This window comes from Pezoporus wallicus, unplaced genomic scaffold (genome assembly GCF_028554395.1).
Source record: "Pezoporus wallicus isolate ANWC-B61680 ecotype Strahan unplaced genomic scaffold, APGP_CSIRO_Pwel_v1 contig_818, whole genome shotgun sequence".
Taxonomy (NCBI): Eukaryota; Metazoa; Chordata; class Aves; order Psittaciformes; family Psittacidae; genus Pezoporus; species Pezoporus wallicus.
Window position 1 is genome coordinate 4,180,949 of NW_026636248.1, and position 15,522 is coordinate 4,196,470.

Here is a 15,522-nt window from a genome sequence, read left to right on the forward strand (position 1 = left end):
GGTATGTCACATTTAGTTGACACTACAAAGCTGTCTGCCACTTCATAGGTAAAGGATTTCCAAGGTCCTTTAGCACTACACTTGAGGCTAAGATTTCTTGTCTGTCTTCTTTTTTCTTCTCCACACAGCTTCAGGTTTTAAAAAGCAACATAAAAAACCACGTTGCTGAGTCTCGGATTTTTCAGGCAAGTCTCTGTTGAGCTTTTCCTGAGTTTTAACTCCCACGTACCACTGAAGTGCAGGGCTAGGTTTTGAAAGTCATGTGGATGCCTAAATAGACTGAAAAATATATTCTGGGACTGTCAAAATAGCTGGGTGCTCCTTCCAAAAATCAACAGGCGATGCGTACCTAGGAACTTTGGAAAATCTCATCCTCAGATTAGCAATATTTTAAAGCTCTTAAATAACTTTTCTAGAAAACAGAGCATTCAAAAGTCCCAGAGCCTCACCTCAGGACCTCACTCACTGAGCAAACCTCCTCATTTCTGAGTGCTTCCATTCATCCTCTACAGCAACACTAAGGGTGCTGACCGCCAGGGCAGATGTGTTTTTCATTGACTGGTCTCAAAGTGCACTATACTGACCAGGTAATATTAGGAAGCTGGCCTTTTCAGAATAATCCAATTTGGCAGCAAGGCGAGCTTTTGAAGTTTCTAGAATGATTTCCATTGGCTTCAGTGGGCACTAACAAGACTTGTTAGACCTTGAAATGATAGACACCTTTGAAATACCTACATGTAAAGATACACAGAGATGTAACTGTGCCCATCTCTGTCTCAATTTCCTCATCTCTGAAATATGGATAAGAACAGCTACTTACCCATCTTTTAAAAAGACCTGATAATATTTAAAGTAATTGATGTGATGACTAATTAACTAATATTTGAATAGGGATTTGAAAAAGCACTACATAACTGCTAAGTACTATTATTAAATTAAGCCAACTGTCACTAATGGCAGACAATCTGATCTTGTTGACACAAGACCAATTACAAATAATGAGTTCTATAAAGTCTAGAATATGTCATACATGGAGAAATTAATGAAAATTAAGAGAAATAAGATGGTACATCATCATTCAATATTAAATTTATTTATTGGATTTCAGAATTATAATCAGCAATGCCTACAATAATTTCCCTTTCTCTGTATAGCACTGTATAGCTAAATAAACCACACACACCTCTTGCACTGGAAATAAGGTCTGGGTTGGCCTTGTGTCATTACACTCTTTCCTGATACTGTTAGCTCCTGCATCAGGACTTCCTGTTCATGGGTTCATGAAGCTCCAGTTAGGTTTGTTGCCTTTCCTACTCCAGCTGAGAGATTATTAAGAATCTCATTTTTAGTAACCTCCTAATTACAAACCTTATCCATTAATGACCACTCTATTTCTATTTGGCTTTTCCCAGACTACACCAGCAGCTCACAGTTATTCTGTAGTCAATTAGCATATCCAAATCTTTCTCTACCACATTCTTTCCCACCTCATGCTGCATGGGCTTGCAGGGACCAACAATTTCTACTAAAGGCAAAAGCCCTCAGCTATTAAACTTTCAGTTTGTTTCATCGCTCCTGCCCTCACACTCCCAGTATGGGAAGAACTGGACATTATCTCTACACTAACAATGACTCCTAGCCTTGTGTCAGCAGAGAATTTCATCAGCGGCTTCCAACCTACTACACCCAAGGCATTAATGAAAATGTTAAGTAAGATCAGTGCCAGGTTGGTCTGTGAGGATTTCCACTTAATAACCTTCCACTGAACTGGCAGAACCTGTGCCATCTCCCTGGTCCCTGCCCACCTTCTACCAGCTTCCTCAGTTTAAGAAGAAAGGTGTAGTCCATTTTTGCTATCCTAATGTTTCACTTCTGCCAGAGCAGTTCAGCAGACGAAATCTGAACATTTAAAGGTAGCCTACTTTATGCAGATATTTTTTGGCACGTTCAGGGAAAAATTCTAGTTTTCTCAGATTCCAGACTTACACAAAACAAGTATAGTACTCTACACTCAGCTTCAGAAACGTAGAGGTAAGTATAGGTCTCCATACACATTCAGTCAAATCATTACCTACAGTGTTTTCAGAAATTGTGGGGAATTGTTCCTTTTCAACTGTCTAAACAATCACTGGTGGTTTTCTGCTCTATTTTGACAGAACTGGTTTAACACATTCTTAAAAAAATACACAACTTACTGTTTTTGATCATCACAACAGTGTCATCAGCCTACCACAAATATTGTAATAAATAACTGCACCACAAAGAAACATGATCCTCTAAATGTTGAATCAACATATTTGCTAAAGAGGTGTGTATCGAGTCAAGTCATCTCGACATAAAACTGATCCCCCAGTGGGAAGTGAACAAACAAACAAGAAAGCTGAATGTCTTACCTTTGAAAAGCCAGCTAGCACAGTCCCATAGGCCCAGCTTTTCTCTAGCATATATCCCCTGCAAGGCAGCTGATGGAGTCACAGAGCTGCTCGAGCAAAGGGTCTGGTCTACAGGTCTTAGCAAGGGTGTTTGGAAGTCAATGCAGTGATCAGGGACCCTGCAACCCTTCCTGCCAAGCCAGGAGCAACCAGGCACTTCCTCCCCTCTTTTTTCTTCTTGTTTGCAAGGCCACACATAACTGCTTTCTCTCCTCTAGGAAGCTGGATGATTTTGTGATGGCAATTGGTCGTTCAGCCCGAGATCCTCCATATCAACAGCACACAGCCTGTCTCAGGAGGAACGCAGATAAAACTGCTCCGTTAGTGGAAATTTCCTCCTTGGTAATAAAAATCTCCTCCCTCAAGAAAAAGAATGTCCCCCCCTACACATTTTGCCTTACGGCAAAAATCAGCATCCTATTTTTCTAAGTCTTATCCTTTCCTTCCCAGAAAAACATTAAATCAGCCAAACAGCTCTTGCTGCCCCTCCACTGGACAGATGGAAAGTAACAATCAGAGGAAAAAATATAGAAAGAAAAGCATGACTGGTAAAAAAGAAGTGGTAGCATTGACCTCCTGGCTCGAGGGCAGCCTGGAAAGGAAGGCAGCTCAGAGTGGGAGGGAAGCAACAGAGGAAAAATAGCATGCATATGTGCGGGCACACATACAGATACAGATTTACAAAGGACTGCTGAGGAGGCGTCAGCCTCCCTATTGGCACCAGTTTGTGTGGCATGCATTCCTGCATCTTGTGGCACAGCCATGGCAGCAGGGCTTAGCTGCCCCCCACCCTATTCAGGAAATGGCATTGCCTGCCCTGAACAAGTATGTCAGCATCTACATGTTCATGTGGGTATTATAGGAGAACATGATATTACATGTGCTATTTTCAGTTAACATGAAATACTATGTATAAGCTTACATAAGGAACATGATCTGATCTCACATTTGTTCCATGTCTGCAGTTCCTAGAGACACTTGCATGCAGACAGACTCTAAAGATGTAAGCCTGATATGTCTTGGGGGAGGGGGAGTGAAGGAGGGAGGGAACACTACAAAGGAAAAAAAAAAAAAAAAAAGAAATAGAAAAAAAAGAAAAGTCATTAGAAAAAGTTTGTATTCTTTGCATTTACAAGGGCAGATGCCCTTACACCAGATACTGCTCTTTCAGCAGATCTTTGTGGGTGGAGATTTCATATCAACATGTCTGCCAGAGTTTCATCCAAGCCACAACATACAAAGACAACATTAATTAGCATTAATTATTATTTATAAGAGGTAATACTATCTGCATTGCTATCATTCACACTTATTTTTATGTCTTATATAGGGCTCATGTGCATGGTACCTTACTGCCCAAACAGACAGAACAAGGTCCCATGTGAATCTGCACACTAACACACAATATTGCCATCCTTAAGCCATTTTGAACAGATTTGTTAAAATTTACAAGATCCCCTTTTCTGTGCTCCCATGAACTTGCCTTCTACTTTCTGTTTATAGATAGGTCAAGGCTCCTCTTCTTTTTTTCTTACCCTGCCCCAGCTATGAAGGAATAAAAAAGAAATCTTGCTGGTAAATCAAAGTTTTTTCTTTCTAATCAGAAAACCAGAAAAGAATCAACATAAGAACATCACCTCCCAAACCATTTGGAACCATCAAAATACAGCATTTCCAGTACGAAACTCTCAAATAGCCTTTTACACTCAACCAGAACATACTGGTTTCATATGAACAGAGAAAACATAATGGACACATTTATGTTAACTTTATTCCTCCATTCATTTTGTTGGCACAAGCAGAACCCTTCTCAGGCGCCTCTTTATTCTGGTTCAAATCTTGTCTCCCAACTCAGAATCATATTCTATGAACAGAGTTTTGTGTCAGCCAAGGGGGATGGTTTTGTTTAGTTCCCATAAAACTGAGAAAACTTGCAAATATTACACAATCCAATTCAAACAGTTAATTAGTCCAGATCGCTATTATTTCTAATATTGAAGTTACTAGTATTGTCAATAATAACTGCTTGTAAATAATCATTTGCATACCTTAAATTTAGCTGGAAGAACTTGTGAGCATTAGCAAATCCCATAATGAGCATGGTGCATATTCTCTTTTTAATGAATTCTGCCTCACTTCCAGTTTAAATAATATTTTTTACCACTTTGTTTCTTGCTTATTTTGTTGTTTGATGCAATAAACGCTAGCACAGGCACCAAGATTAGTGCAGAGAATCCAATTCAGACAGTCACTTTTGCATAGGCCACAGTTAATGAAACCACTTGAATACGTTAAAGTGAATTCACTTAGTCAATCAAGGCTTGTTGGAGAAACTATTAATAATCAGCTGGAACTGCTGAGTCAAAATTATGAATGAGATGGAAACACTGAGCGCATTTTACTTGCTCCCATTGCTTGTATCCTATTTGGGACTGTTGCAATCACAAATTATGCATAACTCTGAAATACTACATACTTTGACCAATATGAATTGCAACATTTTGCTGGGGAGTCACAACAGGTTGTGTCATACTGCATACACCTTTCAGTGAGAAGCATGAACAGAATTGAGTATGAAAATGATGGATTACCATTCACTATTGAAAGCCAACTTCCATCTGTATACATTTGTGATACATTTATTCCTATTGATATGTATATTTTATTTGCTTTAAGAGACAGGACTAGATATACTTCAATTGTCAGATACATAGGAAAACCAGCTTTAAAACTAGATATTGTTGGCCTATTTACAATTTTCCTTATTATTCACACATGCATCAGATTAATTTATTCCATACAGTATCTAATCAGAAAAGGACACCCATACCTTTTTTCTTATACAACTAGCAAGCATAAGCATTATAGCCATTATAAAGGAATTTTTGTTGTTGTTTTTTGGTCAAAATAAATCATAATTCATTTATATAATAGGTCACATGAGAACAACGTTCACAGCTCATGAGAAATAAATACATAAAAATTATTTTCAGAAACAAAGCATTATGATTTTTTTCACTCGTGTTTCTGGCTCTGAAATATCATACTCTTGGTTAGCATTTTCACATGAAAAGACAAGAGATGTAAAAATATTCTGTATGGAAAAAATATAATAAAAAAGATAATGAAAGTATGCTCTATGGAAAAAAAGTTTGATCTTTATTGTATTTTGTCATGGTTTAAACCCAGCCAGTAACTAAGTAATTACCATGCCATCATATTTATACCAACAGTCAAGCACCTCACTGGCATAAACAGACACACCTCTTTCAGCAACAGAGTTACAATCATATATGCTGGCAGTTATCTTCATCCAAAATGCAGGGAGACAGTTAAATATGAAGAAAGTATAAATTATTGTCCAGATCTTTAGCTAGCTCATCACACAACACTTCACTGAAGTTAATAATGCCATGCAATCTGATAACCTGTGCTATTATTCACAACCTAATTAAATTGTACACGGAAAGTTAACAGAAAGAGGTAACCAACCAATGTAACGCAAACAATGCAAAACTCACTGTGCAAGATTAAGCCACCTCTATTAAGCAACATATCACTAACAGTGGAAAGAACACTTTTGGAAAGCTCTCAGTGTCAATAAAGACATCCTTTATACTATTGATTATGCATGGCAACCATCAGGGCACGCAAAAATACATATTAACTCACCTTTTCCTGGAGCAAGCATTGACATTCTAGCATTTCATGGAAAGATGTTACAAAACAGTCCAATGTGAAATGTCCTGCACAAGTCATACGAGAAAGAGCAATAAGCAATTGGTAGCCAGGCAAAAAAAGAGGATAACTGAATGCTTGAGGTAGAACCTAGTGCGCAGCTTCTAAGCAGTAAAGAGTGAGGATCAACCCCTCTCACCTTATACAGTGGTTTGCTGCAGCCCACTATATGAAATTTTGTGTTAACTTTGGGATGAAGTTTGACTAACGACAAAAGTAGCTTCTCTTTACACAATTATCTTATGTAAACAACCTCCATTAAGCAGAGTATCTTGAACACCAAAAACTGGGATACCTCCATTTTAGGTGCTTCCTAAGAGGAGATAAGCATGCTGCAATTCACCTTAAATACTTTTAGAACTCTGTAATACATCCCAGGTGATCACCTGTAAGCCTTAGGCTTCCTTTCAGCTAACAGATATAGGCACTGCAAAATGCAAATCACTTCAGGTACTACAAGCACCTGCTTTGGGATGAGGTGATGACAATTCCCCGGTGTGACAACATATGCAAGCATTTACAACTTCAAGCAGCAAACCTGAGAATTCACTATCTGCAAAGCAGAATCTACATATTTAGGAACTGTTAAAGGTACAAATTTTCAATTCAAACTCAGTACTATGACTTCAGTTCACAGCTTTTCTTTTCTTCTTGCCTATGAATTTCTCTACCTTCTCAAAATAAAGCCACCCCCCTTAGTGCCATAACTTTCCAACTTTTAAATACCTTAGCCAACAGTTTTCTCGTGTCAGACTAAAATGGTGTTTACTAATATATATAATGTACGTATACTTAGGCTGTCAACAGATCTTACATCTGGAAGGGAAAACTCGCAACACACTGAGAAAGACAGTTTCCCTGCAGTGTTGTTGGGCAAAATTATTCAGCCTCACTGGAACAGAAACCCAGCCAACACATCCCCAAAAGTATACTGCTGAAGATACCAACATACCAACAGTGCTGCTCTTCCCTGTGAAGAACTGATGAGCGCGATAGCACCTTATCAAAGCTTCAAGATGTGAAATGTTATATCTTGAATTTGCAAAAAGGAGCCAGGACTTGGACTCAAGAAATGGCATGTTATTATCCACACTGTTTAACTAAGCCATAAGTTTCCCGACATGGGCTTTCCCCTATAACTTAGTACTTCCTCACACAACACTTAGGCATGGTTCAGGAGATAACATGGACAAAGGACAGCTCCCTCTAGACAGTACAGATAAGGTCACTTCTTTGGAAGGAAGAGAATATAGCCATATGGACACAAGCCCGCAGGGGCAAAGACTGGGTGCTGGCGTGTTTTATTTACTAGTGCTAAGATAGCCATAAAGACCGGATGGGACATTGTGGGCATCTTTAAGTGTAAGATTAAGATTGTATCTGCAAGACTCACCATACTAAGACCGTGATGTTTCAAATACTAATGAATACATTCATGCACAAGAGTAATTTTCTCAAATTAATTAGGATTACTCCTATGTATAAAAGTATGTCAGCGTAGGTGTTTGCAGAAGAGGTTTTGGAATGTCAGTCATCATATACCCATCAGTTAAAGTACATTCATACATGCTTTCGCTTGGAAGATTGTATTAACCTTAATATAAAATACGTGTTTTCTGGGTCTGATGACTCAGGAAGAACTTGCAAGTCTATACCTCAACCCATTAATCTTATATAAATAAACTTTCCCCTTGTGAAAGGGAGTCCCATAGCAATAATAAATAGGGATCTTTCTCAACCATAATCAGATTCTGTAAGAAACATTTAGAAACATTTAGATTCATTATTTGTTGCGAATTATTCACTTAGCTCTGTCTCTTCAATCAAGAAGCACAGCTCTATTTCTTTCGGCAACATGAGCTAGTATAATAGAATACAGTTTCCACACTTAACTCTCATATCCAACACCATTTAATTAAAGTCTCAACTGTGAATAGTCATGAGTCTAGCCAAAGTTTTGAAGGCTTGAATTCAGGCCCACTGGAGTGAAAGCCCTACCTATTCAGTTTGCTTCTGCACTTGACTACGCCCAGCTTCATCAAGGAGCCAACTTTTAATGATAGTGCATTTAAAGGCAAAAGTGGGGGTAAGAGGGCACAGGGTCTACTATTTCATATCCTACCTTCAAAATAAACTCTTTCTAAGTAACCAAGATTTACTTACACAGAATTGATGGGTATTTAAAGTAGCATGGTGGGAGGGCATTTTTCCCACAACACTTTGATAACTCTTAAAAATTTTAATATATGTTGTGGTTTGCTAAGTTTCTTGGCATTGACTCTATCTCAACTGAAGAAAGTAAAAACGGACTGTCTTCCAAACCTGCATGGCTTAAATAAATCAAGTTATGAAGAAGGACTCTCGTAAGTGATGAGTAAATATCTCCATAGTCTGATCTATCAATGTCAAATGCCAGGCACTTCTCTGACAGGAATACTGAAGTCTACAAATCCTTGAAATATTGTTCTATCTTCTTGAAACCCTCTCTGTACGTCATTCATGCTCTGGTCCTGCTTCAGAATCTCCTATTCTTCACAGTTGCTGGAGATTTTCATTGTGCGGGGATAGTGGGGAGGAGGAGAGATTTTGTACAGAAATTGCAGTTAGAAAGAGACATACTCCAAGAGAGAAAGTGCAAATGAAAGAAGATTGCTTCCAAAAGGACCATGGGAAATGAAAACCCAGAGAACTCCCTAGCCTCAGGAAAGCTTTAGAAGTGAGCAGGCCAAAAAAATTCCACCAGCAGAAGCAGCCAAATAAGAGGTCTTTGAGCATCCTGGAAATTTTCTAGAGTCTTAGTAGAACCTCTCTGCAATGTGCTCTTGGTTAGAGCTATCTACTCCAATTTTCTTCACATCTCCATCTCTTCATCTCAGCTTTGTTGCAATTCCCTTTTCCTTTCCCTCTGCTATATTTATCCTGCTTGCTCCCCTTCCCTATAGGCATCCCTTTGTTTTTTTTTGTTTTTACAATGAAAAATAAAAAGGTTCAGAAAAGTCATTTCCATCATGAAAAAATGTCAAAAAGCCCCAATGTTTTTACAAGAGAAAATGATCCATGTAAAAAGTAACCCAAACAAGCAGCTTTGTGTCACAGCAGTGATTACAAGCCCAGAGAAGTCAAGATACTGTTTGTGCTAAGCTCCCCGAGCACATGCATACTTATTCCCTCCTCACAGTCCTGACTGACTTATAGGTAAGTAGCCATTGCATTAAAGCAGATTCTGAGATGTTTAGTAAGACCTGGTCTTAATCAAAGAAATCAGGACTACTGACAGATTTACAGGGGAGAAGGTACTGGGTGTGACCCAGCAGAAAATCACTAACAGACATTAAACTGGCTCAAGTCTGTGGACTATGTTTTGCTTACCAGTCTTGGGCTAACACCCAGGACTTCTTTCCTTGCAAAGGTATGATGTCAGGCACATGGCAGTTCTTGAGATTCTGTATAAGCCAGCATTGCCAGAGGCTCTATGCAGGTGTGGTTAACAGTTATTTAATGATTCTTCACAATTGCATGTATCTGTCTGAACATAAAAACAGTCTGATGGTAATCTTTCTTTTCACACCATGAATTTGTCCTAGTGTTTCCATCCCTGCAGGTTCTCAAATGCCGGATCACAGTTACTACAGACTTGAGATTCACGAGGTCATTTCAAACCATTCACAAGCACTTTGCTGTCCTGTTGGCTTGGTAAGGTGAAGAGACTGAAGGCAGTATATTTAACACAAATGCTGCAGCTCCTCACTTAAATCCTGTTAAGTTTGGCTCCCTGATGACTCACAGGACTCCCCTCCCTTCCCCATATTTACACACTGATGAAAAGTACTGTTAAATTTCTAAAAACAAAATTATCAAAAAAAAAAAAAAAGAGAACACTGGCAATTCCTGGGAAAAGCTCTCAGTTTTGTTCCTTTCTCCAGCAGTGGCACGAGCCTTTATTCAGCATAAATACTGGTCCTGTTCAATTAGTTAAAATAATTTTGAGTGATAGTTTGACTGTTTCTTTTCCAAAAGGTAATAGTTTTCCTAATTAGTCACTTGCTTTGATAAGGCACTGACTTTTACTCTAATCTAAATTAACAAGACTTTATCTACCTGCATCATTTAAACACGCCCTACTTGCAAATCTGGTATGACTAAAAACCAAGACAAGTGTTTGGTTTCATTTTACATTTGCTTCAAAGTGCCCCACTTGGAGGTTAATTATTAATCTACTCAAGTCTATGTAAAGGTTCAGGGAAACAACTAAGTTAGTAGGCAGAGCAATAGTGGAAGAACTGGGAAACCCATGTCCTATTCCCAGCTTAGATCATTCAAGTTTGGCCAAGACATTTAAAACCCGCGAACCTTTACTTACAGAACAGAAATAGCAACACCCTCTGCACAAAGCACTTTGACATCTTTAGGGAAGAAACTTCATGTCTGTGAGGCAACAGTATGTTTGCACACACCTTCAAGAGACTGAAACTCAGCTAATCCCTTAAGAACTCATCCAGGAACAGGAGATGAGATACTCAACCCATGCAACTCAACAAAACTAATGATTTTGTCAGATCTGCAGCAGCTGAAGAACCAGCTCCTCAAGCTTTTACTGCATTTCTCTGCCATCTGACAATGTTGAAAATACAGCTGATGTCTGCAGCACAGTTTGGAGGATACACTGCAGTACTGTAATAGATGGACCCTCAGTGTAACTATGCTACCTGTCCCAGAAGTAAGCAAGCAGCAGCAGCACAGACCAGATCTTCAAAGATCCCAGTGATGTTCTGGAGCTGTCCAGGGGGTAGAGGATTATATCAAAATGACTCAACAGCTGATGATTTAGATCTTGAAGCAGGGAAGGAAAAGGGAAAACAGAAAATGGAGGACAACACACACAAGAGACATAAACTGGGGAAGTTACTGTCAAATCCTGCCAACCACAGGAAGACCTGGCCATCAGGTGCCTGCACCTATTACAATGCAGTTGACTTGGTCTTTGGGAAAAAAGCAGAAACCAATTTTTTTTCACCATTATTTATTTATAGATTTGGCTAATGCTTATGTAAATCATGGGATTCCAACCAGAAATAGCTTTCTGAAAACAAAGCAACAACAAAGAAAAAAAAAATCAGCCCAGAACATTGAATGCTTTCTGCAGTTCAACTAGAATATTATTGGAAAGGTAATTCACTTGTTATTCCACAGTGCTATAAATAGTACTTTAACTTAGTTGAATGGAAACATATCCTTCATATCTCTAGTCACTTGTTTACCCATGTAAAATATATGCGGTTTTGAGTTGGCTTAGGTGTACTCCAGGAAGGGCTAGCAAAGTTCAATGACTCCATCACACATTCAAAGCCCTTCAGCTCTCAGTTAATTTTACTGTACTTCTCTTACAAAGTTGTCCACTCTGCTCTATCAATGCATGGACTTTAAGCCAGTAAGAAGCTATTGTAACAGCTCAGACAAAAGTTTCCTCATATCATGGGCCAGTGATAGCAAGCCTCTGGCATCAATACCAAGTTTGGCGCCAACAGATATTTGGTCTGGCACCAGCAATTACAAGCTATGATGGTTTCTTTTTAAGTTTGCTTGGCACCAGTAGCAAGAAACATTCCCTATTCCTGGCAGAGAGCCACAGAATTTTACCAAATGGCTTCTGCATCATAACTTCATAACAAACATAACACAACTTCTAATTGCAGTGAAGCCTGTCTCTTAGCAAGCAATTCTGTCCTGACAATTACATCCAAACTTATCAGTACCTGTGCTGCTTTCCAATACCAGGTTCTTTCTTCCTGTAAGAATAATCTCCTTTAAGACGGACCCATAAGTCCATCACCATTTGAATTTTTCTCTCTCTTGGTGCAGTTACATGAAACCAGGTTAACAGCTATGAGGAAAGCCTGTGGGAACAGTTACTAAGTTAAGTCATCACAAAATACGTTGTAAATACTGTGTTGACTTAACCTCACTCCTTACCCTGCACTCTCTTATGTCGTGTACTTTCTCAGACTGCAGACCTGCAATATATTCCGGAGAGGTTCATCTTATGATGGTGTGGAGCTCTTTCAAGCCATTGAGGCTTAACACAGAGCTAGTAAAAAAAGAGAATTAGCTATAGATTGTGTGAGTCTCAGGACAGAGCAATATCCATTTTGACAGCTCCTTTCTAAATGGCACAACCCATCTCACAAGGCCTCATGGTGGATACCTCAATGGAGACAGTACAGGACAAGGACTCTGAACAGCTCAGTTCTACAGACAGGGTTGCAACCAACTTCCCAAATGATTTTCAGGAGGACTCCCTTTCACTCCTTTCTGCCTATAAAATCAGATTGCTCTGAGACCTCTGGGTGGAAAGGACGGTGTAGGAACCAGGAATTATTTCTCTGGTACTAAGAATTAGTAACAACAGCAGTAATGTCATCTTCACAGGAGAAAACTTGTCCCTGCCAAAATCTGTTACAATCCAGTACACTGGAGAAAACAAATTTGCTTATAGACTTTCTTTATGGGACATGAAGCGGGCACAGAAAAGTGATACTAAGATCTTGGCATGGAAAAATTTCATTCTGAACTACAGCTCCCAAGAAAATAAAGACTGCATAAAATAAAGCTGAAATGGAACTCCCCATTGTAAATTCAGCTCTTAGTACCTGCCAAAGATATGAGAAAACCTCTGCCTACAGGGAATGGCTGTCCTTGTGCAAAAGTGCAAATCCAAGTTCCAGTGTTGCAATTCACGCAAACATGAATTCTGCTTCAGTGATCAAACGCTTCTTCTCAAGGTTTAAATGAATTTCCACTAAGCTCCTTTCTTACCGCTCAGTCTCTAGCTGGATTTCCTTTAACTATAAAAATATACATAGTGCAATTAGCCAACCTTCAGAGAGTCTGTAGTTCATTTTATGCATGCTAGGCACATCTCCTGCTGTGAGCAGCCCATCCAAAGAGAACTCTTTGAACTGGTCTGTGGTTGCTCATGTAGTGTGTTGCATTGTCCAATTTCATCATTCCTGCAAGGCAGTGAACTCCTGGAGCTTGCTACAGGAGGAGGAGAAGAGATGATGAAGTGCTTTGTCCAGCTGGTGTGCTGGACATCTCAGATGTACAAATAAGCTTGCCTACCAGTAACTATAGGGCCTTCCCAGTCACCACAGACAGACTTTCATTGACCAGTTGTGCCTATACAATCCTATGTGGAAGCCCTCTCTTATCTAGGTAGCAGTCTGAAAGGACAGAAGGCAGAAAAGATGGATGAAAAATAAAAAAAACTAAGAAAAAAAAGTAAGACCATAGCATGACACACCTTTGCACGCTGTTTGCTGAAATGTTAAAGTAAATCATGGTTTAAAATACCATGGAGGCGTTCTGTTAGAACTGAATCAACCGAAAATATACCCACAACCACCAGACAGTGCAGCATTTTGCTACATTTAGTGAGGAATATTTTTAGAATTCATAGCTCAAGCAAACTGCAAAGGACTACACTGCTCTACCTCCAAATACCCATTGGCACACTCACTATTTCTAAATTAAATGAGTCAAGTACTACAGAAAATGGGCAGCAAAGTTGAGTGCATCATTTTCAAGCAACCATTCACATTTCTCCCCTTTGTCTTTGACTAGGTACTGGTTTAGGTAGGAAAAGTGGGGGGTCATACATCAAAAAAAGTCCTGCTCTGCTGCCTTAAAAAGGAAGAGACATTCCATTTCAGAACAAAGAATTAGATTTTTTTTTCTTGACATTGCTTCACTAGAAGTTTTTGGAGGTTTTACTTGGGTGATGGGGGTGGAGTGTTTGGCTCTACTATAATACAGCACATCAAAGTGCTTTTGATGTGAAGTTTACTTAACAGAATCAGTTTTTCCGATGATTGTGTTAATCTTTATAAACCTGAAGGCGATACTGTGCCTTTTAAAAAACTATAGAAGGAAAAGACTTGAGGTTACACACACTCTCAGTGGTGAGAGATGGGAGCAGTTGGACTATTTCGACACTTCTTACAACTTTGCTCGTTGTTTCATGGGCAGCAATAGCAACAGACTTGACACCGCTCTCATTCAGGCCAGGAAGGCTCTATTGAAACCATACACAGTCCTTCACATCAGCACCTTCATTTGTTTTCTCAGGTAAGATCCACCACAGATTTCAAAGACCAGTTTACAACAGGCACTTGATCAGAGGCAGAGCCTGAGCCACAACAAGAATCAGTGCTGATCTTAGAAAGGATCCTTGCTCCCATCTGCTAATAGCTTTGTATTATTTTGAGCACAAGCTTCTGTCCCCTCTTGAATCTTGCAAAACCAGCTTTGCCATCCACTCCTAGTCTTGAAGTACGGCTGTGAAAAAGCTTCTGTTATGTCTGACGTGTTTACCTACAGCATTTGAATGACTTTTTAAGTTCTTTGAATAAAGATAAGAGACAATGTGTACATTTTCCACACAAATAGTGGAACGGTAATAAAATAAACATCAAAGGTAAGCTAGCAAATCATCACTACTTCAGTGCTATTTACAACAAAAGCAGGAAGAGGAAAAAACCTACCCTCGCCATTGGCATCATCTTAGAAAATACAAGTTTTGGAAGGAACGATAGCTTTTCCCCATACCCTGGAACATAAACATTGGCACCTACAGCTAATGCAACCCTTTACTGAAAGATCTCAGTTTACATTACATGGAGACAACAACAACAAGGAACCAAGAGAGGTCTCCCTCCTCTTACTTTTGTCTTTCTGAATTGCTAGAGTTTCTGAACTGGTACAGCTTTAGTGAGAACAGGAAGATATCAAGCCTATTATCATTAAAGTTTGGAAGAGTATGACCAGAAGGACAGAAGAACCTCTCCTTGTTCAGTATTTACTATTTAAAACTCACACAGACAGAAGAAATGGCAAAGCATTGAAACAAAATGCAGGTGTGTGTGGGAAGGTATATTCTGCTCAAGAGAGATCGAGACAGAAACCAGTGTTCTTTGTTTCTTCTGTTGGTCTTTTAAACCTGCCTTTTCTCATGTTCCTCTACAACACTCTTCAAGAGCCAGACCACAACGGTGTAGTCCTAACCAGAGCAACTCTGCATTAAGTATTTATCCTAAAATAAGGTCTGATTTAGAAAGACTGCTTTTGGAAAATATGGAGCAATCCAACTGTTACTCCAGGACACAAAATTCAAAGTGTACATATGAGAAATAAAATATAAGCACCACACTAGATTTCTGCTGATGTTTTTGTTTTGTTATTGTTTTGCAGACGCTAGCACTACTGCCGCATGAAGTCAAATGGTGTTTTGCAATTGACTTTGAACAGCGAGCAGCATAGGACTGAAGAGGGAGTTTTCAGAGAAGCTATTGCTGCA

The 15,522-nt window shown here is 39.2% G+C and overlaps 1 long non-coding RNA gene across 1 annotated transcript in view; it reads right to left on the bottom strand.

Moving 5' to 3' along the window:
- Positions 1–2,691, bottom strand: part of LOC130593883 (uncharacterized) — a 158,801-nt gene extending 156,110 nt beyond the window's left edge. Inside the window, exon 1 of the long non-coding RNA XR_008970908.1 lies at positions 2,394–2,691. This is a non-coding gene — a long non-coding RNA (uncharacterized LOC130593883). The remainder of the gene's footprint in view (positions 1–2,393) is intronic.
- Between the last annotated feature and the right edge of the window lie 12,831 nt (positions 2,692–15,522).